The following is a 24,543-nucleotide window of genomic DNA, read 5'->3' on the forward strand; positions in this document are numbered from 1 at the left end:
ACTCTTGAATATTGTTAATGAATATTGTGTTAATGAATATTATTCATTAATGTTGGGTGTTAATGAATTTTGTGTTAATGAATTTTGTGTTAATGAATGTTATCATGTGATTATATTAATTGAATGTTATATTTCAAAAATGGATAAATGAATGAATGTTATTAAATGTTAATGGGGAATTTAGAGTGATGTTGGGGTTGGGGGGGGGGGGGGGGGGGGGGAGGGGGGGGGAGGGGCCAAATGACCTTCCACCTTCACTTGGTTGGACCTATTTAGTAGAGAATATTTAACTACTCTCGAAACCAAGTGAAGCTCAAACTTTAAAGATAAGCTTATAGTTAATAGTGACCACCAATTAGCAAGTCAAAATGAAGTTCTTCGTTATAGGTACCTTTTTAGTTTTTAAAGCATGATGCCATGTTTTAATATTGTGTAGTTTTTTTCTTAAGTTAAAGTATTCTTTTACTATAACAACATAATTTATGACCATTTTAGTAACAATTCTAACATCATTTTATGACAAATCTTGTTTTGGCAAAGATGGCAATAAGTGGTGCTATTTATTCCTTGGGAGATTGGATTGCACAGGTTTGTATCTCAAAATCATTTGCATGTGGTAGAAATGCATACTTACAACCATTTCATTCTACATTTAAAAACATTCATGATAATATTTCTTGTTTTAATTTATATTTTTGTCTATAGTCATTATAAAAGTTGCAACCTTGGTCAACTTTTATAGGCTATGAAGAACATAGTTGAATACTACAAAAAAAATTGGTTAAGCATTTGTGTTTTCCCTACTCATATTCCAATTTATTTATAGTTTGGAAGGGTAAAATTAGTGCACAATCTACAATTTTATACTCATTCATATGTTTATTTCATAATCAATTCTGTCATTTAGTTTTCTTGAACTAATTTGTAATAATATCTTTAATCTAGGGGCCTCTAATCTAGGAAGTTCAACACAAGAACACATCAGGAAGTCAAATCTATGAGTGTTGAAGATTCCTCCAATGTATTTAATTATATTACCTACTATACTCTTTACATTTAACTATATATGTTGTTTTCTAATAAACACTCATCTCGTTATATAGCAAGCTGAAAAAGAGAACAGAGAGAACAAATCATTTGGTTCGATGTGCATAGATGATAATATTACAAGGATAAATATGTTATTTTTGGAAATTAATAGAAGATATTCATCTCTTTCTACTTATGATATAGGTTGGTCTTTAAATATTCTTTTATATAGTTTGATGATATTTTTATAATGATCATGTAAATGTAAGAGACATGTGTTTGTTGGTGCAATGCTCGATGCTTATCCTATCAATTTGATTCTTGGCCTCTCAATGGTAAATCATTTGGAGAGCTTGGGTATAGCAAGACATTTCAAACATGAGATAAAAGAGGTTCTAGATGATGTCTATAGGTAATTGGGAGATATTTTTTCTGACTAATTGTAGTACATTTTATGATTGATTTGCATATTGTTTGAAATAAATGTTCTTCCTAGGCAAATTTTGGATAGAGAATGAAGTGGCTGAAGGAATGCCATCAGCATCAGACATAATAACCATTTCTAATAGTTAAGTCTTAATTTCACATAATTCTTTGTTCTAGTATATTTTATTCTATTTTTTAAGTTGTTAAGAATTTTTGTTTATTTGTATAGAATTGGGTTTTTTTGGTAAAGTCAATTAGATTCTTATTTCTTTTCATAGATTATATATATAATATGAATTATGTTCAATTTAGAAGATCATGCCACTAGAAGACCATGTTCAATTTATATAACTAGTAAGTATCGAGCCACTAGCCACTAGTACTGAGCCACTAGCTATCGCTGAGACCATACTTGTGTAAATGATTGGTAAAATAGTAAATATATACAATTTCTAGGCTCAAGTTCCTATTCATCACTAGGAGATTAACTTATATATGGAGATTTCAATTTAGTATAATAGCTCAGCAATCTATGCTTTCTAGTTGATGGAGCATTCTAGCAGCCTTTCAACCAATAGTTATATACAGCCAGTTGACTGGAATCAATTAAGGTTTTAAATGCTCAATTGTTTAATACAAAAAAGCTCAAATTTGGGAATGAGTCATTCAAACTTATGTATCTATTATTTCAATATGTTTTGGAAACATGTTTAGTTTCCTATTGCTTTGTCCTTTGTTGTTACCTCCCATGATGAGAAAAAATCAGATTCTTGGGTATTTCCATGATGAAATGAGTAAAAAAATATGAGGTTGTATTGATAGAGATAACAAGGATGTAGTTTGAAAGAAATGAAGAATATTTATTAAGCATCTCAACAATCAACAATTAGTAACAGATGATATAAAGAATAAACCTTTGTTCTAAACCTTACAAATTCTTCAGAAGAAGTGGTCTCCTCTTCTAATGATGCATCTAATGAGGAATCTAAAACTATATTTACTCTAGAGATCTACATTATACAACTCGACTATGGTCAGGCCTTTCTATTTTAAAAGAGCAATTACAATTCTACAAGTGAAATTACTCTTTATTTAAGGATGTGTGATAATCTACCTAGCTCTAACATTTGTGACTTTGAATCTAATCCCTTTGGATACTCCATGAAGGAGATGATGTTTCTACACATCATTTGTGAGAAAATGCATCTTACTAAAATATATTTCCAACTTCATGAGTAAATCAACACATCATTTGTGAGCAATTGCATCTTGCAGCCACCCTCCCTGATCAATTTTCACTGATACTATTTTTTCCAACATCATGAGTAAATCATAGATGGATCATTGGCAACCAACAAAATAGATTCTGATAAATGTAATGGGTACAATAGATTCTTATATTTAGTATTATCTGTGTAATTGTTTTTTGTTCATTAGTTTTAAACTTTCACCAATGCCAATTGGGCAGATTCAATAGATGATGTAAAAACCATAGCAGTGGCTACTTCTGGCCTCATAGCATGAATTTTTTCATGGAGTAACAAGAAACAATAAACATTAACTCTTTCCTCCACTGAGCACGTCATAGCTCCTATTCTCAAAGCCTAGTTTGGTTGAAAAGATTAGTTGCTTAAATGCATGCCATTAAAATAGGGGAAGTCGTAGCTCACTGTGACAATCAACATCCACTAATATAAGCATGTTCCAATCTCTCAATGCACACAATGCATAATTTGCATTAAACCAAATGAATCAACCAAATTGATGATAGAATTACTACTTCTCAACTCAATATAACAGACATTCCCTAAATTTATAGGTACATTTTCTAATTGCATGTTCCTTTTACACATCACTTTGTTAAATGCATTAATCATATATTGCATTCATTACATTTTCATTGCACATATTTCATTTACATCATAGTTTCATTACATTACTATATCTCATCAATGTTTCATATATCAATCACATAACATATAGTGCATAAATAAAAATACTATATTACATACATCACATATCATAAAGCATGTTATTGAAGTCCATAATATACATCAAATATATCATATCCATATCATCAATCATGGTTTAATTTGTAGTTACATCATATCATCACATATACCCATACATTAATGTCATCATCCACATATTTCTATTTCATAAACCATTATAATCTTAATTATAACTATTTCATATCATATGCATCACATAACACATATCCTACATCACAAAAATAAGTACCATTAACATATAAATCATAACAACATATACACATAGGTACATCCATGCATCAACATAAGAATCTTGTAGAACTAATTGTATCATCATATAGAATATCAAAGAAAATATATAAGAAGTCCATAATATCCATAAAATGACCCATCAAAGTGCCAAATCATATATGATTGTATAAATATCATAATAAAAAATTGAATGCTACATCTAAAAATATATCAAAATGCATAAATATTGAAATAATAATCTTCCTATGGAGTCAAAACTATTTGTCACATGACTAGGTGGTATTAATATAGATAGCTAGGATGGACCCCCATCATGTCTTTTTGGTGGCATTGGTGGAATGCCAAATGAACCCTAGGATACCTTGCTTATGCTCGGTAACTATATCTACTTGGAGGGTGGAGGCTTCCTCTAATTCTTTGTCACTTCTTGGTGTAGATTCCCATATAATATGTTTCCTTTGATCCTTTTATAACTTCCTCGCATAGTGAAACAAAGGCATTGACCACCACCTATCTTACCCCTATAATTGTGGCTTCCTATTCAATGCTATGTTTCTCTTCTCTATAGCTATATTTATTATCTCTTCTATTCATCTCACTCTACCAGTAGTATCTAGATCTTATTTCCAAAATCCTCATCCTCATCCTCTAGACCTACAATCGAAATGTCATCCCACCCTAATAAAACTCTAACTCATCCACCCTCCTCTATAGATTTGGTAATGAAATCTCTAAACACACACTATACATTTTCTTTACTTGCACACTGAAATACGATTTTGTCAAGTTTTTGAGAGATGTTTTTCTTGTGCCATGGCTTTCCATTGAAGTTATATATATATATATATATATATATATATATATATATATATATATATATATATATATAGCAGTTTAACCTCATAGTAACCAAGTCATTCTCTTGCTGGCCCAAAATTTTTGCCTCAATGGAAAGAGACAATACCCTACCACATCCCTAGTAAGTGAAATAAGTGTGTTTCAATTTCTCAGTGCACACAAAATGCATACTGACATACATTTTCATCAAATCAAATGTATCACCCAAATTGACAATAGGATTACTATTGCTCAACTCAAAATAGCACAATCACAAAACCACATTGACCAGACAAGTTTGTCAAGTTTAGAGATGTTTTTCTTGTACAATGTCCCACCACTAAAGGAATCAATTTAAATATACATATTGGGCATGGTTGTTTAGCTTCACATTAACCAAGCCATTTTCATGTTGTCCTGAAGTTGGCCTGTATGGGAGGAAACAATACCCTATCACATTCTTAGTAATGCACATGTACAACCCATTGGCCAAACCAATTTGAAACAAATGCCTTCTCAATGCATCAATAATAGTAGACATTATGATGAGAAGTAAAATTAATAGCATCAAGAATATTCAACAATATGAAAACATTATCATTAGTTCTAAGTAGCATCAACAATATTTGGAACATGGCTAGCAATGGTAGGCATTTACAACATCAAAATCAATCAAAATAACCATAACATTAAAATCAGTGGGCAATGCATCAGTACCACACCCTTCATATCTAATATTGTGCTCCAAAAGCATTGGATTGTCTTCAAACACTCAATCTTTACCTTAGACTCTACACCATTATCCTTTCTAGAAGGCAAATATCCATTATGAAATTAGTCCTCTATGCTTGATAGGATTAATCAAAGCAGAAGTAAAATGGTGAAGATGAATGTTAATATAAAGACCGTGAGTTAATAGGCCAATTCTACATGGTTCAATAGTCAATAAGCTTCTCATAGTCATCAGGTAACTAGGCTTTACTAGAATCTTCTACAAGTGGTTTGATCATGAAAGCCATCTGCATAGGCTTAGCCTAGTCATGGTTATTCTATTCTGCAAGCATCAAAATATTATAAGGTATACAATATGACAAGCTAAGTTCAAATGTCCAAATTTGGAATAGTATTGAAAATGAGTGTGGATCCAAAACCTAATTCTGACAAATGTGTTGTGTCTTGCATGTCGACATGCCTTGTTGGTTTCTCATATGGAAATTGAGTCAATTTTTGGCCAATCAACCTTTTTGTTTGGACAAAAATTAAGAAATATTTAAGCTATTTGTCTAGTTTTTTAACTTGATTGCATTAATTAAGATGAATCAATGATCAATTTAATGCATAGATGTATGATAGTGAAATCATATTTCATTTCTTACATGATTATGTCATCTGATATATGCCACTCATGATTATATTTAATGTTTATATCTAGTCATATTATCTTGGTTACTGAGTTGATATTTGTTATGAGTCTCTGAGTGGTTACAAGACCTAATAGGATGAGAGTGTGATTGAAGTAGATAGGGTTAGCCTCTCAGAAGGGGATGAACCTAATGATCTCATAGCCCACACACCACTTAGGATTTGATGCAAGTAATTGATGTTGCATTTTACTCTAACCCAGTTCTTGTATGTTCTATGAGATGTCATGAAATTGGTAATAATGTAGAATTTATAATAAGTAAATTGTTAGCATATTAATCATTTTCTTAATTGAATAAGTTATAAATGGCAATGAAAATGTAGGATTTCATGTTGAAGACAACTTAAATGCATTCAGATTTAAAATTCAACAATAATCTTCACACATTATATACTTTTTTGTTAGCCCTTCCTAACATAATAATAATAATAATAACAAATGACACTAACTTATTCATTATTTTCACATATAACTCTTTATTTTTTCTTATGGAATTACAATTGGGTCAGTTATTTTCTCCCAATGTTTATAAAAAAAAAAAAAGGTGCATTCAAGGGTAACAATGGCTGGAGAAGGGAAGGTGCTTGTTCAAGCTGTGAACAACATTGTTTTCAAGTTCTTCTTTCTCTTCCATTTTAAAACTTAAAAATGAGTCTTCGCTTTGAAAAAAAACTATGTAAATGTTAAGGTGCAAGTTTAATCTAAATTTGGTATTTTTCTCTGTTAAAGCTTCTTGAAAGAAATTGTTGCTTGATTAATTCTCTACCCTAGCCATTCATGCATAATGCATTCCAAAAATAGTGTGGTTTGAGTATGAAACACATAGAAGGAAGATTAAAAAGAAAAAAAAGGAAGATTTGCTGCTTCAATTAACTTTCTATCACTTGATTTTGAAATCAATTGCAACTACTTAAGAATCATGAGATTGAACTAAGATGTCTCTTTTATAGTGAATTAAATTACTTCACCCTATTTTGTTCTTTTTCTCTTGACAATTCCCTAACCAAACATCTCTAATTTCCTCATACAAGCATAACATTGAAATGAGTATTGGATGCACACTAAATTTTGTCACTGAGACAATGTTGCAAATCTACACTTTCAAAGGTATTGCTAAGATGTCACATAAATGATACCACAAGTTGTTGCCCATCCAATGACACAAATATTTATGCTAGCAAAAATATAGGTACACTTTCAAAGGTATTCTCAAGAGATTCATCAATACCTTTCAAATTCTTCAAAAAGGGTTCAAATGGAATTTTCATTGGGCATTCATATGTGTAATTTCCTCCAAAAATGCCATAGTATTGTCCCAGCTACATATAATAATGGCATAGCTTAAAGAAAGTGTAGATGCTTAAAATTGTCCCTAAACACTATATTAATTAATTTTAATATTGTCTGTGACATCGTAATTAATTATTAATTAATTAATTATATTGCTCACATTCTTCTACTTATTTAATTAAATTATTTTAATTAAATGAGTTCATTCTCCTAAGTATTTAAATTTAATACTCCTAGCCTTAATGTGTTAAATTAATTTAACATATGATCCTCCATCATTTCCTTTTTAAATATTTTTTTTAAATTTAATTCTCACATCCTTTTAATTTCTCTAAACCCATGATTAAATTAAATTTCATTTAATTTAGTCTTAAGCCTATCCTAGAGCTTAGTCTACACCCATCATTTTCATCCTCTTAAGCCTACTCCTTCTCTAATCTCACTTAATCATTCTTAATCATCTCCCTAATCCCCCTCATCAGCCTAAGAGTTTGCTCACACATGTGTGAGATGGCATGCCTACACACTCTTGTCTCCCACTCTTTTTCTCAAGTTTTCTCACACATGTGTGAAAAAACTTTGAATTCTTGACCATTTGCATGGCTTGCATGTCACCTTATGTGGCATCTACATGGATGCCAACTCACCAAGCCCTCCCTCAAGCCTATAAATAGAGGGCTTGTCTCAAGCATTGACATCTCCCATGATTGCATTGTTATCATGTTGGTTTGAGATTTGAGCTTGCATCCATAGTTTGAGATTTTATAGTAGTTTTAGCTTACATTTTTATCATAGTTTTCATATCTAGTTAGTTTTTTCATTGCATATCATCTTAATCCTTGAATGCCTTCAAGAATAGCTCTCTCCATAGCCATTTCTTGAGGTATTCTTCATCTCATTTAGTCTAGATACATATCTTTCTTGCATACACACTTACACTCACTCACTCAAGAGATTCATTTATTGTTGTGTTTGGGAGAGCACATCAAACATCCTCCCATCTTAACACACAAACAAGGCCCCTCCTGGGTTCCTTTGTTGAGCTGTAGAGGTGGTTAGCAGGTGGGATTTGTTGGTTGCTTAGGGTTGCAAAACCCAAGCAAGCATTAGTTGATATTTATTCCTTTCATTTTGATGAATGTTTGATGCATTTTGAAGGTTTTAAACTAGTTTTTACTTGTTAACCCATGCTTCTTGCAGGTCACATTTTCTAGCACACATTTTTGGCACACCCAGTGGGACCCACATCCCTATTTTTATTTCAAAAATTTGCAAATAACCCTGGTTCAGTTGTGAAATTATGCTTTGTTGTCTGTGCTGAACGTAGTGTCATCTGCATTCTATCGTCTTCACAAATCAGCATCTTTGCATGCTGGCATTTTCTCATATTGGTGTCTCTGCATATTCTCTAATTTTTTTTAAAAAAAACCTGTTCTGTCATCTACACAAATCGGCATCTGTGCATATTCGTGTCTCCATGAGTTCATGTTTGTTTTTAAAGTTTTTAAAAAAATTTATTCTATAGTCTACGAATTTTGTTTTGTCATCTTCGCTTCGTAGAGTGTCGTCTGTGTTGTGGGCACACTAAACTATCGTCTTTGCCTCTAAAACTGTCGTCTACACTTTTTTGACAACTAGCTACTTTGTTGTCTACAATTTTTTGGTGACCTATTCTGTCGTCTGCAATTTTTTGATGACCTTCTATTCTATCATCTACGCTATCTTGTCATCTGCATAGTTTATCATCTGTGCATTTTGTCGTCTCTACCTGAATTTTGTCATCTATGATTTTTTTTTTTTTTTGACTTTTGGTGGTTCCATATGAATTAAATCAATTTTTGACTTTTGGTGGTTCCGTATGAATTAGGTCATTTAAAGCATATTTATGTATAGAAAAAATAACAAAAAAAGTTAAAATGAAATATTTCCATACTTAGCCTTCATTTTTAAAATTTTGTTGAAGCTAATTAACTTGTTTGTTGCAACATTGTAGATGGGAGCACTTTAAACACTTAACCATATTTTCTTGCAAATTTTTCTTAATGTTTATTACTCTTGGGAATTAAGTTTGAAAGACTTAGAACAAACAATAGTGATTTTCATCACTAAGGGAGTTTGTAGTGATTTTTATCACTTAAACTTAAGGGTTAATGAACTTGCATGTTTAATCACTTTCATTTGAATGTATGATGCAAGTTAATAAGTAAACCCTAAACACACTCTTGAATGCTTAAAGGAAAACTATTTGAATGCTCACACCTTTGTTGGAATGCATGTTTAGGGTAGCAAACATTTGGATTTGGTACATAAGAGAAACTCACACTATCTTGAATGCATTAAGGGACAATTGACATGTATGCCTAGGCTAGACAACATTTAGAATTGGTGCATAAAATGAAGTCACACAATCTTGAATGCTCTAAAGGAAGTTGATTTCATTTTTAACATTTTTGTTTACACACACTCCTTTTACTTTTTTGTTGATGGATTCACATTTTCATTGGCACTATTTCAAGTTGGAAAGAACATTGTATGGTTTAATCACATGTGTCTTCAACATAGATAAAAAACCTAAAGTTTCATTGGGAACAAACGTGTGTCTTTTTGAACCCTAAGGCCACTTACGTATTCTCTCCCCTTGTACCTTCGGGTGATCTTGGGTGCACAAGAAATAAGTGGTCTTGTTTTTATTTTTTTTAGGAGTTGTGCTTGGGGATTTCATCACCCCTTGGGATGACCTCAACTCCCGTATTCTGGCGGAGTATAAATATCAAGAGGTGAATCAAAAGACACCTCTCTTGCAAGTAAAATATTGTCACTCTTGGCTAAGCCCCAAAGAAATTTATCCCTTTGGGAAGTGAAGGAGGAGATTTGGGTTACCGTCTCCCCCTGGCTATGTGGCAGTATTTTCTTTTATCTACAGATTTGGGCCTCACATACCTTGCATATATCGAGGATGCCCTCTAGTTGATCCTTGTACATCCTAGTTGCAACCTTATATATTTTTTGGTGTGTTTGACGTTCTTGAGTGTTTGAAACACATTTGTCTTGTATATATTTCCTTGTTTTATTTTGCATCTCAAACCTAAAAATCCAAAAATATTATAAAACATAAAAATCCAAAAAATCATAGAAGTTCAAAAATCCAAAAAAAAATAAAAAAAAATTTCAAAAACAACAAAAATAAGTCTTGGTTTAGGTCCTCTTAGTCAAGCTATCCACATCACTTCCACGTCACATCTTTTTTCTATCAAAGTCATCACCCTCATACATCTCATATTCATCATTTAAATCATCCCTTGATGTCTTAATCATCTCTACTTGTCCAAATCATTCCCTCGTCATTCAATCTAATTCCTATTCTTCATTATAGTCATGCTTCATCATCATCCAACTTCAATTTCCTCTGCCAATCTCATAATGCATTCTTAATTCAATCCTCCACATCATCATCCTTCTAATCTAATCCCTTGTCAAATCCAGTCATTTCTAATCAATTCTTAATTCAATCCATTCACATCTTCATCCAAAATCAATAAATCTTTCTTCATCTATCCAAATCTTCTCCTAATTCAATTTTTCTTAAAATATTCTACTTTGGTCATAGGAGCATTTTCATAAACATTGGACTTTAATTCAAATCTCGCATTCACTTGTTCACAATCTCATAGGGTTTTTATCAAATCAAATCAAACCCTCATCCAATCATATCAAATCAAATTCAATATCAAATTCAATCAAATCTAATTCAAATCAAGTCAAAGTCGGAATTTCCTAGTCCTAAGTTCATATTTCCTTCATCATCAAATCTTTCATCACTCTTCTTCTAACATCTATGGATTTGAATTTTCTTAATCAAATGGTTGACAATCTTCAAAGACAATATGGAGTTATACCTCCCGTTCAACCTACATATCAAATTCATCCTCAACATTTCATATCCAACTCTCATCCATCTCATGTTCATTATTCTTCTACCTTTGACAAGGGAAATCCACTTCATTACCCTTCCACTACATATGATTCCATTCATAGCCCACACAATTCCTCCAACACAAATGCCCTTGCCATGGAAATGGAACAATTAAAGAATTATCTCTTGGCAAGTCAACAGCAAGAGGCCACCTTCCATGCCATGTGTCCTCTTCCCCCATGTTTCGAAGATCATAGTCCTAATGTCCCATCCAGCCCCAACCCTCCATGCAATCCTCTACCCATAGTTACACCTTCACACACTCCTAATCCTCCAAAAACATCATCTCCACCTCGTAAGGGGTATTTCTCATAATTCTTGGCTAAGTGTAAAATACAAAATGAAGAAAGGCAATCACCTACAATTATATCCCCAATTCCATCTCATGACCTTCCTCCAAAGAATGACATTATACATGCCTCTTCTCCTCTAGATCTGAACATTTCTTCATCCGATCATTCCCTTATCCCTAAAGATCCATTTATTCCTCCTAATCCATCTTATGATTCCCTTCCTAACCAAGATCAAGGAATTTCATGTGCCATACATCTTAGTAATTCCCCTCCCTCTCTCGAGTTAGCATCCATCAATCCTCCACTTCACAAAGATTCTCCTTCCACCCCATCCACTAATATTCCTCCATGTCAAGATCAAATCACCCCATCTCATGGTTCCATTCCCTCCACTCCATCTCATGGTCCTATTCCATCTCATGATCCACTCGTTCCACTCCATGATCCTCTTCTAAGTCAAGATCAAAGCACCCCTTCATTTTCCTTTCATGATCCACTCCATCTCACGATCCTATTAGCCCTGATAATCCTAATCCTCCACATAATCCTATCACACCTATCCAATCCACTCACGAACACCATGCACATGGACTTGTATCTTGTGTTGAAATGGATAAGTATCCCATTAAAGAAATAATATCTCAAGATTTTGGTACACCTTCCACTCCTTCACAATCCAAAATTCCTCCTTTCAAAACTATAGTTTCCCATCATTCATCTTTCAAGTCCATTCTAGGTCCTTATCTTCCATCCATTCTAGGTCCTTATGTTCCATCATCAAACCCTTCATCCCTCCCATCCATTTTGGGTCCCTATGTACTGTAATACCCAAAAATTGGGTCATTGCCATCTTAACCAATTCTGGTCTATTTTTGATCAATCCTAAGACCTATTCTAATAGGCAATTCTCATTCTGCTACTCGCTACTCGACTTAATTGTCAAATGCAAAAAACTTAAATCTACATTCATCATCCTTATTATTTAATTCCTATAGTATTTACTCATATTAGTCACATTAAACCTATTGATTTAATTATAATTTAATTTAAAGTATTTATACTTTAATTAAAATAAATTATATCCTAAGGCTAATGTACTATGGAATTAAATTTATTTAATTTAATAAATGTGCCTATTTTAATTAATTAAATAAAATTATTTAATTAAATGGAGTACTTACTTCTAAATTAATTAAACAAAGTTATTTAATTAAATGAGAAGCCATTCCTAATTAATTAAATGAAGTTATTTAATTAAATAAGAAAAGTGTCTCTAATTAATTAAATAGAATTATTTAATTAAATAGAAAAGGTAATTATGAGAGCATATCTCATTTTATTAAATTAAATATCTCAACAAAATCTCTCTTCAGTTCAAAAAGGGAAATTTCCAGTTCACTATTGATCAAAAATGAGTTAAATCAGTTAACTCCTTTTTCTACTCAAATTAAATCAGTTAACTCCTTATTTTACTCAAATTAAATCTGTTAACTCCCTTTAATTTGGGAATCTCCCTTTATGACTGAACTTCACCTTTAATCCTGACCGTTGATTGAAATCGATCTCAACCGTTGATGGATTCCAGGAAAGTCTATGTAAGAGACCCTCATCTCTTCATTTTGAGGGGAGGTTGAATGAGAATTTGCATCGAATTGCTGCTGGATTGTGCATTCATTTGAGTTCCCTACTTTCATATTCATTTTCTAGCTTAATTTCATTTAGCATAATATGCATATGATTAATCTAGTTTCCTTTACTTGTTCTTAGATTATAATGCATTTCTCATTCTAGATTAATCTGCATAATCATATAGATTAAATTGCATTCAAATCCTTCGTTCTTACAGGGTCTGGTTGCCTGCACCTTGATTCTAAGGATATTAACAGGCAAAATCCCTTTAGATAGAAGACAACAGGTCACTTTGCAGGCTGATTTTTGGATGAACAATCTAATGTTCATTCTGGGATGAATCCACATACAATGAACGTGTTGAAGTGTGTGTGTTAGGAGAGGCCACATATTCATGCATACATTTTTGGCACCCACCGTGGGGCACAAAAATCAATTTTTCTGGCCTCTTTCTGTACTTTTAAATCATTGTTTTTGTTCTCTGTCCGTACTGTTCTGTACAAATTCAAGAATCTTCGTGTGAGACTATTCATTTTTACGCGAGGATCCAAAATCTTCGCGCGAAGATTCTTTTTGCATTGTGCGAGAAAGTTCTTGGGCACACGAAACTTCGCGCAGAACCTGTTTCTTTGCGCGAGCCATAAAATAATTTCACACAGGTCTGAAATAATTTCATGTGAAACCTGTTTCTTTGCGCGACACTATGCAAGATTTTGCCAGGCATTAACAGAATTTTACATGATCCTGAAAAAAATTCTCGCAGGCTCTGAATAGTTTCGCGCAAGACAAAAATAACTTCATGCAAGACTCTTCTGACAGATGCTATTTTTGCATTGATTTTTGTGTTTTTCTGGTTTTTTTGCTAACTGCTCACTATTTCTAGTTTTTTCATGTTTTCTATTTTTTTTGGAACAACAATACAAAAGACAACTTTTTTCCAATTTTCCAGATAAATTAAAATTAAAAAAAAAAAGAGAGTATAAAATGAATTTTGACTTTTGATGTTTTCATAGGTTTTAGCATTTTCTAAGCTTTTTTATGGGTATAAAAATGAAAAAAAAAAAGTTAAATTTTATTTTCCCATAGTTAAGCTTCAGTTTTCACTAACATGTTTTCTCTTAAGCATCTTTATTTCCATTTTTTTGATTTTTTTTGCAGCATAACAGCAGTTTGCGGGACAATTGGAAAAGCGTGATAAAGTTGCTAAGAACAGGTAAAACATCTACTAAGCGTGTTGCAAGGATTACCAGGTAATTCTCTTAGACTGATAACACCTCATTTGTAGCTAAAACGAACATCTCTTGTTTCAAGCTTGTGTGTATTTCCTTCCATGTTCTCATTTTACAACACATGCATAATTTGATACTAGGTTGTGATCTCTATTAGTTTCATCTAGTAGGCTTAATTATTAGTGATAGATCTAATTAGCTATCTTGGGTTACTGGACTCGCTAATCCGCCGGCCCCTCGTTCCACCCTGTGGTTGCAAGATCAGCATCACATTAAAGGGGAGGGGTCTACAAGACATAAGCATTAAATGTTCCACAAGGCAACCCTTTTGTGCTCTCTAGAACTCACTAATTTCTGAGTTGTGGACTCATTTTGACTTATGTGAGGGGATAAATGTTCCACATCTTTGGACTCACCTCGCATTAGTTAAAGTGTTAAGCATACCACCTTGTGCTTGTTGATTGCTTTTGGATAGATTTGCTTTCGAGAATTAACATCTATACACAAATAGTAATTAAGCCCCCATGAACACTATTTGTGGATCTTGAGGGAGTGAGTTCCTAGTGAAACTCCTCTCTAAGATGGATTCCTTGTAGGTGGGGAGGATACTTTGAGCATCTTGTAGATAGATGAATCTTCAACTTGTTGATTAAGGCATCCTTTCTTTGGAGAGGTTGATAGATCACTAGGAGTTGATATCATAGATCTTTAAGAGATACTCTTAGTTTAGCATGTCAGGTTAAATTGTTTGCTTTGATTGGGCTAAAGCTGAAAAGGTGTCAAAACCTTGAATCTGGAAGCTAAGTCCCCTTGTGGTATACTATTGTGAGTCAGTCACCTTTAGAGAGGGTTAACCATAGCAGACAATCCTTTTACAGGAAAAACTACTTTGACGGAACCTCAAGCGGTAATAGCCATTTTCACCATGGTAGTGACAACTGCTATATAAATGTCCTTGTGGAAGAAATCTCCATAGGTGTGGTTCATTGTGGGTTGTTAGATCTCCCTAGTAGCTCTTGAAGATTAAGTTCTCAGACTGTGTCAAAACCTCAGTGTGATGGGATTGGAGGTCACCCTTGTGAGTCATAAAAGTTGCAGAGTCAAACCATTACTAAAAACCTTAGAGAGGCCAACTTTTTACTTTCTAGGAATGTGTGCAATGATTGCAAAACTCTTTGAAAACATACACAATTAGCTCTCTTAGGAATCAGTGCATACTAAGTCACTTGATTGTTCATGCGCAAGGTTGCTTTTGCCCTTGCTCATTGTTTTCAGACATGCTTGATATCACCTGCTTGCTGTTCCACATGCCTGTTTATCTACTTGCTTACTAAAATGATCAAATTTGATGTCTTTTAAATTGAACTTGTCTCAAAAATCTACCCAATCTATCTGAAAAGTCCAGAAATCTTGCCAAAATCAGTCACTATTCTGAAACTGATCTGCTTCCTCATGCAAAATCATTTTGTCCTCGCGCAAAATTAAAATTTTTTCATGAGTCTTCGTGTGACCCTGTGAACTTTCTCGTGCAAAATTAAAAACTGTCACTGAACTTCATGCGAGACATAAACTTCTTCGCGCAGCTTGTAAAACTTCTTCGCCCGACCCGTAAAGGTTTCTCATGCAAGATCTTGTGTCAGCATTTCCACTTTTGGTCTAATCTAGCTATCTGCAATCTACACGTTGCCCTTTTCTGCATCCTTTTATTGCTCTCTGTCTGCAAATAGTCCCAAACAGTGGCATCCTACTTAGCTAATGACTTGTGATCTATACTTTAACTAGTCTTGTCTCTCAGTTATCTTGCTCTTGTCCTTTAGTGCTTATTTTACTCTGTGTCATGATAGTCATAATCTTTGGCTATTCTAGCCTTCAAATTAGACTATTCATACCTTAGTATACTGCACTTTTATCTTTCTTTTCTGAGACTACATTCTAGTGTGGTCCTTGTCTAAGCTTTTTCTTTTTGTCATTGTCTATGACTGTGGCAACTTGACTTATGTTCTAAAACTTGGTTGTCAATACTTGAAACATAGTACATCAAAATGGCTAACAACAAATGTGCTAAATCCAATATTCCTAGTGAGGAAGAAAAGCTACTTATTGCAAACATGAAGCAACAAATCCAATCAATGAGTTCTCAACTTCACAGAATAAAAGAAGAGGAAAACAAATCATCGAACAAATTCTCCTTGAGAGAATTTTTCCTTCCTTCTATGACAACCAAAAATCACATTCTTGTGATCTTGAATCCAAGACATCTGAGAACACCTCACATACACCCAAGAAATCTAGAAATATCTTTGAAGAAAAAGCTTGGGAACCTAAACCAAAGCGTGATTTCACACCTTTGGGAAAATCTTATGAATTAACCTTGGAAGAACTTCTTGAAGAGAAACTCATTACTTTACCTAAGCTCACTTTGGCTGGAGTTTCCTTTATGAGTAACTATTGTGCCTATCATAGACATAATTTACACAAAACTTCCCATTGTAAGGAGCTGAAAAATGAGATCCAAGTTCTCTTTGAGAAAGGCATAATTCAAAGATCTAAGCTCTCAGTAACTAAAGATTCTACTCTCAAGAAGGATCAACATCATGAAACCATGTCTAGCAATGGTTCAAATGCAACTTCTACTTCTTCCAACATACATCCACCTTCTAAATTGTCCAATCTTTCCAACTCATATTCACCAAAAGAAATCACTACTCCCCTAGTTGACTATGTGTACCCTCAAGGACTACTTTTAAAGGAACCTCAAGCTAATCTTGACTTAGCTGCAAACCTCTCCCATACTACACAAAGCAAAGATCAAAAACCTCCATTTGTTGCTCCTCCTATTATCCCCAATCCAAGTATTCCTCCATTGTCCCTTCAAGAGCCTATTATGGAGACTCTAGAAATATATTTGAATATAGATTCAGATACTTCCTCATCCTTGGATTTGGTTTCATGTCAAGAGAACCACTTAAATGATGAAGAAACAAGTGTTGATCAAGACCAAGATTCATTCATCCCCTTTCAAATCTTCCAAGATCTGATGCCTCCATCTCAAGAGCCACATAGTCCTCCATCTCCCATGTCATACACCTCTACTAAGAAAGATCATGATATTCCTTCCACCATCCTTAAGGAGATTATAAAAGAACAAGATAAGGATACTTTTCCTATGTTACCTAAAATTCCTTTTGAATAGAAAAGTGTTCCCTTTCTCTCTTATTCTACCTCACTACATTCACTTCCAAACTATGCTCAAGCTTTAAATACTCCTGTCAAAGGTATTGCTCCTATAGCAGTTACTCATAAATCTATTGATGGCTTTGGTCATATTGCTCACTCTAAAGATGTTGATATCCATACTCATGGTCCATTCACATCTTCTAAATCTATCCTTGGTCCATACCCATCTAAGCTAAAACCTTCAAGTCTTCCATTTGTATTGGGACCTTATGTTCCTCTATCTCCTATTGCCACTACTATCTCATTATGCATTCCTCCTATCCTACCCCAAGATCAACAAAGATACACATACTTGAACTCTTCACATTCACCTTTCCATCTAAACTAGTCACATTGGCCTCATTCATCCACAAGTCCCAAGTCCTTTGGAAGAAATTTGGATGATCAACTCAAGCACAAGTGCATGAATCCATCCTCAAAAGTTCACTATGTCTCCTCTAATGAACATGTGAACGTTAAGAAGGAAAATACACAAAAGAGACCACAAAGGTCCTCTATTCAAAGAGCTCAACCAAAGAAAGCATGGTTTCTTAAACCTGTTATTGAAGAAATGCATTCCAAAGCATCTAATGAAAAATAAAAATTTATATGGATTCCCAAGTCTCTTTTGAAGGACTTGAATATTGAAAACAAATCAAAGTTGACATTCAAGCTTACAAAGGTTTCCAATCCATCTCCTTTCCAACATCTTCCTAAAAAGGTTTCAAAACCTTCTACTCCACCCCTCTCCAAAATGACTTTGCTACCTCATATATCTAAGCCTCAATCTATTTCATCCATATTCCCTCCATCATTCCACTACCCTTCAAGGTGTGTGTCAATGTTGATCTTGCCTAATATCTCATCCACCCTCACGAGATTCTCTAAATCTTATGCTTGCTTTCCATCATTGCTTGTTTTAGTCTTCCAAAACCAACAACCTTATCCTCCATCTACCTTTCATTTTCCTTTCATTTCCCTTCCATTACCTTATCAACATCTTTGAGTGTACCTTGCTACAGCCTTGGCTTATCATAACTTATCTTTCTTATAGGAGCACTATTCAAATTGAAGAAGGCTTGAATTCTTTCCAAAAACTCTAAAAATGAAAAAATGAAAAATGAAAAAGTGCCTTGGTGAAAACCACTTCTTGTGGCACCTTGGTAGCAAAAGTAAAGATAAATAAATTTTTCCTATGGTGAGAACCACTTCTTGTGGTGCCTTAGATAAGTACCATGATGAAAACCTGGTAAACAGGTATCATGTGTAATTCTTCCATCCGCATAATTCTTCCATCCATGACATCCTATCATGATCTTGCTTATCCTTCAGATGTCCTCATTCCTAAAGTCATTCACTCATAACCTCCATAAAAAAACTTTGTTTTCCTATTCAGTTAACCCTTTGGTCTTGATCAATGAAAGAAAGAAGAAAACTCGATTCTTAGCAATCTCTTGACATGGTCATTTTCTTAGATTACTTACACAATACCCTTCATTACACCATGAGCTTATAGTGTTATATCTTTTTCCCTAGCTTGAGTAATCTTGTGAAGGCCTTCCTTGAGGGTAACATTCACCGCTTCATACTCCTTGCCTTTCCATCTCTGCTTATCCACTCGCTTGCTACTACATCTCATCGTACACCTTGCTAGACACTGGAACAAAATCAAGGTAATCCTTCTTGAGAGCTAGTAAGCTCTAAAAAAATCTAAAAATTAGAAAAAGTCCTAAAAAAAAAATTGTTACCTTGGTGAAAACCTAGCAATAGGTGCCTTGGTAACACCAAAAAAACTAAAAAATCAAAAATACAAAAAAAATCAAAAAAAGAAAAATACAAAAAAAATTTTTGAAAAGAAGAAAAGTGCCATTGGTGAAAACCTAGAAATAGGCATCATGGTAGCAAAAAAGAGAATCTTGCCAAGAAGGTGAAAACCTGGTAAATAGGTGCCTTTTGATCCTAATGCTCCATCTTGCAACGCATCTTCTGGCTATTCTGTACAATCACTTTCATGCTTTTTCTTTCCTACTTCCTGCTCATGTATCCATGGATTGAGTCTTGTCACAGCTCGGGGGAATTTCCCCCTTAGTGTCACTTTTTTTTGAGATTCTCCTCATAAAATCTCCTTCACGATAGTCACCAGTCATCCTCACTATGTCTGCCTACTATCGCTAGTGTCACTCTTTTCGAGATTCTCCTCATAGAATCTCTTTCGCAATGATCACCAGTTGTTTCAACTATGTTTGCCTACCATTTCTCGAGTCATGTCTCAAGATTCCTTTATGGAAGATCTCTTTTGCATCAGTCACCAATCATTCTGGCTGTATCTATCTACTATCGCTTAGTCCTTCTTAGGTTCTTCATTGTGAAGATTCCTCTTTGACCTCAGTCACCAGTCGTTATGACTGCGTCTGCCTACTATTGTCACCCTATTGAAGAGATTTCTTTCAAACATGTTCTGGACATTGACACTTGACATCAATCTCGAAAACATTAAACTCAAAAATGATATAATTGTTTGGATATGCTGAGCATTTTCTTTTTTTGCTTTGTTTTTCTTTATCATATCTCCTCGAGCAACTCGATGATGTCATCTTCCACTAGAGAAGCAATGACTGGGGGCATGATCTTTTTCTTTGCTTTCTATTTGCAATTTAGTTCCAATTAGTTGATACATTCCTATAAAAGGGGTGTCCACTATAAGAGCCTCCATCTTGTATTGCATGGTCGGGTGTACCTCGACTCCTTTTATAAGAATACATCAATAATGTTGGTGCTTCTCCTTGTTTGTTGGAGTGAACTCTTCATGCTATAGTAAATACTAATACTTGTCCTACTAAGTGAACGTACGAGTCACTGTGAGTATATCTAGCACACTTCTGTCTCAGCTTATGAATGCAAGGGTCATTGCAGATATAATGAATACTAAATGCTTAGCATAAGAGGGATCTCTCGTGTGTTTGGTGTGTCTGTCATGCAAGCAACATTCTAGTTATCCTAGCATTTATGCTTTGATGCTTATGTTAACTTGCTACATTAAAAGGGAGAAATGTTCTGGTCATTTTGGCTTCTTGTGCCTCGAATGCTTACATTTAATCCCAACAAACCAATAATGTATGTTATATTCATATTTCCATGATTACAAGGTCAGTGGGAATTGTATGACCTATGAGCTTTGTTCTATATCCAGTGATGATTAAATATTGAGGCTTGGTAAACAGACCTAGGGTTGCATTTAACATAGTCTTGCATTGCATACTTCACTTGCATAAGCATGTGATTCAATTACAAATCTACTTTCACCTTCTCTGATGAGGGATTGTTGATCTCTTCAAAGAATCAAATTTATTCACGAACTGCACAAATGATTGATTAATCACCCTCTTGGCTACTTTGGTTGCTCTGAACCCATTTTTCAAGATCAAATTCAAAATCTGACACACTTAAGTGGCTCAAAATGCATTTCAAAATTTTTTGTGCAGTCCAAATCTTTCTGATACTTTGCAATTCTTGGAATCTTTTCAACACAAACTTGGTCTTTTGGACCTTGAAATCACTTTGGATCAACTTTCATATTTCTTAAGATCATTCTGATCTCTCCAAATTTCTTTAGATTATTCTGATCTCTTCACATTTCTTCAAGATCGTTCTGATCTCTCCAAATTTCTTTAGATTGTTCTGATCTCTTCATATTTCTTCAAGATCGTTTTGATCTCTTTATATTTCTTCTGATCATTTTGATCTCTTTATATTTCTTTTGATCATTCTAATCTCTTTATATTTCTTCTGATCATTCTAATCTCTTCTATATTCTACTAAACCTTGGATTTCTTCTGTATCTTTCATCACTCTCCTTACATCATACTTCTGGTTTTTCATCTTTCGATTTCACTCCTGAGGGGGCAAGATGATCACATGATTGAACTAAATTTCAACTCATTTTGAGTCTCATTGCTTGGGCCATGTGGTTCCCATTTTATGTCCTTCTCACTTGGGGCATCTCATTACTCGGGGCATCTTGTTACATCATTGAACTAAATTTCAACTCATTTTGAGTCTCATTGCTTGGGCCATCTGGTTCCCATTTTATGTCCTTCTCACTTGGGGGATCTCATTACTCGGGGCATCTTGTCCCCCTCTTTCTAGCATCTCATGTCCTCATCACTTGGGGCATCTCATCACTCAAGGCATCTTGTTCCCTTCTATCTAGCATCTTTTCCATCTATCTTATCTTTTCATCAATTTATCAACTTTATAACAACTCTTCTCAAAGTTGGATGGACAGGTATTGGGACAGTCTAAACCCTGGCTCCTAAGGATCAAGCCTCATTTTGGAGATGATTCTATGACTCATGATTGGATCTTGTTATCTTTTATCAATCTCAGATATCTAGGTTTTCTATCCGGATCCTTGAAGGTTAAGCTCTATTCTGGAGATAATCTTCTAAATGCTATCAGTCTTAGGTATCTAGGTGTTCTATCTAGATCCTTAAAGATTAAACTCCATTCTGGAGATAATCTTCTAAATGCTATCAATCTCAAGTATCTAGGTATTCTATCTAGATCCTTGAAGATTACCCTCTGTTCTGGAGATAGTCTTCTAAATGCTATTATTCTCGGGTATCTAGATGCTCTATCTAGATCCTTAAAGGTTAAACTTTGTTCTAAAGAAAACTTTTAAATCTTTATCAATTTTAGGTATCTAGATGTTCTATTTGGATCCTTAAATATTACGCTCTGTTCTGGAGATAGTCATTTAAATGTTACCAATCTTAGGTATCTAAGTGCTCTACTTGGATTCTTTAGGATTAAGCTCTATTCTAGAGATAGTCCTTAAAAGCTTATCAATTGGTCTCTGTGTCATCAACTTTGGAACCAATCTCATCTTTGCATCATGCTTTTTGATTATCTTTGAATTGAATGTACTCCTCGCACATTCATTCAAAGAGGGGCAAAATGTAACACCCCAAAATTGGCTCATTGCCATCTTAACCAATTCTGGTCTATTTATGATCAATCCTAAGACATATTCTAATATGCAATTCTCATTCTGCTACTCGCTACTCAACTTAATTGTCAAATGCAAAAAACTTAAATCTGCATTCATCATGCTTATTATTTAATTCCTATAGTATTTACTCATATTAGTCACATTAAACCTATTGATTTAATTATAATTTAATTTAAAGTATTTATACTTTAATTAAATTAAATTATATCCTAAGGCTAATGTACTATGGAATTAAATTTATTTAATTTAATAAATGTGCCTATTTTAATTAATTAAACAAAATTATTTAACTAAATGGAGTACTTACTTCTAAATTAATTAAACAAAGTTATTTAATTAAATAAGAAAAGTGTCTCTAATTAATAAAATAGAATTATTTAATTAAATAGAAACGGTAATTATGAGAGCATATCTCATTTTATTAAATTAAATATCTCAACAAAATCTCTCTTTAGTTCAAAAAGGGAAATTTCCAGTTCACTATTGATAAAAAATGAGTTAAATCAGTTAACTCCTTTTTCTACTCAAATTAAATCAGTTAACTCCTTATTTTACTCAAATTAAATCTGTTAACTCCCTTTAATTTGGGAATCTCCCTTTATGACTGAACTTCACCTTTAATCCTGACCGTTGATTGAAATCGATCTCAACCGTTGATGGATTCCAAGAAAGTCTATTTAAGAGACCCTCATCTCTTCATTTTGAGGGGAGGTTGAACGAGAATTTGCATCGAATTGCTGCTGGATTGTGCATTCATTTGAGCTCCCTACTTTCATATTCATTTTCTAGCTTAATTTCATTTAGCATAATATGCATATGATTAATCTAGTTTCCTTTACTTGTTCTTAGATTAGAATGCATTTTTTATTCTAGATTAATCTGCATAATCATATAGATTAAATTGCATTCAAATCCTTCATTCTTATAGGGTCTAGTTGCCTACACCTTGATTCTGAAGATATTAACAGGCAAAATCCCTTTAGATAGAAGGCAATAGGTTGCTTTGCAGGCTGATTTTTGGATGAACAATCCAATGTTCATTTCGAGATGAATCCGCATATAATGACCGTGTTGAAGTGTGTGTGTGTGTTAGCAAAGGCCTCATATTCATGCATACATGTACATCCATCCACTTTATCCCCTCATGGCCTTATTATAGATCAACAAAGGCACACATCCTTGAATTCCTTCCAACATTCACCATCTATACGCTCTCCTCCATGCACCCCTACCATGGCCAATGGAAGCAAATTGGATGCAAATGAAAAAGCGAATAAAGCCAAAAATCCACAAAAATCCAAGGATTGACATGTCCCCTATAAAAGACATGTCCAAGAAAAGAAAAATATGATCCAAAGAAAACTCAAAAGGCCACAAAGGCTGAAAATCAAAAATGCAAAAATTTTGTGGATACCAAAGCTACTTAATGTAGTAATGAATCTCAAAGAAAGATTCCAAATGACATCCAATTTGTCTAATCCAAAGGCTTCCACATCCATTTTGGGTTCTTATCTACTCAAATCCACCATCCCAAATCCATCGTCTCCTTCATCCATTTTGGGTCCCTATATCCCAGAATCCAAACTTACATATCCTCTACAATTTTCTCGTTTCCATCACCCTTCAAGGTGTGTGCCAATGAAGATCTTTCCACTTCCTTCACAAGTCTTCCAACCTAGCATCCATCAACCATGTCTTTCTCCCACCCCCTCCACCCCCTTAATCCAAACTTTTTCATAAGTCATTTTCCTCCTTTCCCCAATCCACCTCATCCTTATTTTCCCTATCCTACCAACATCTATGAGAAAATAGTAAAAATTCCTTGAAAATAAAAAAGAAAGAAAGAAAAAATATATCAAGGGATACCATCCATGTATATAGATGCTTGAGTCCTCCCTTCATTTTCCTATCATGTATTTATTGCCTTCCCATTCCACTTATCCA

This window comes from Cupressus sempervirens, chromosome 2, assembly GCF_028749045.1.
Source record: "Cupressus sempervirens isolate cs-2001-9-10 chromosome 2, ASM2874904v1, whole genome shotgun sequence".
Classification (NCBI taxonomy): domain Eukaryota; kingdom Viridiplantae; phylum Streptophyta; class Pinopsida; order Cupressales; family Cupressaceae; genus Cupressus; species Cupressus sempervirens.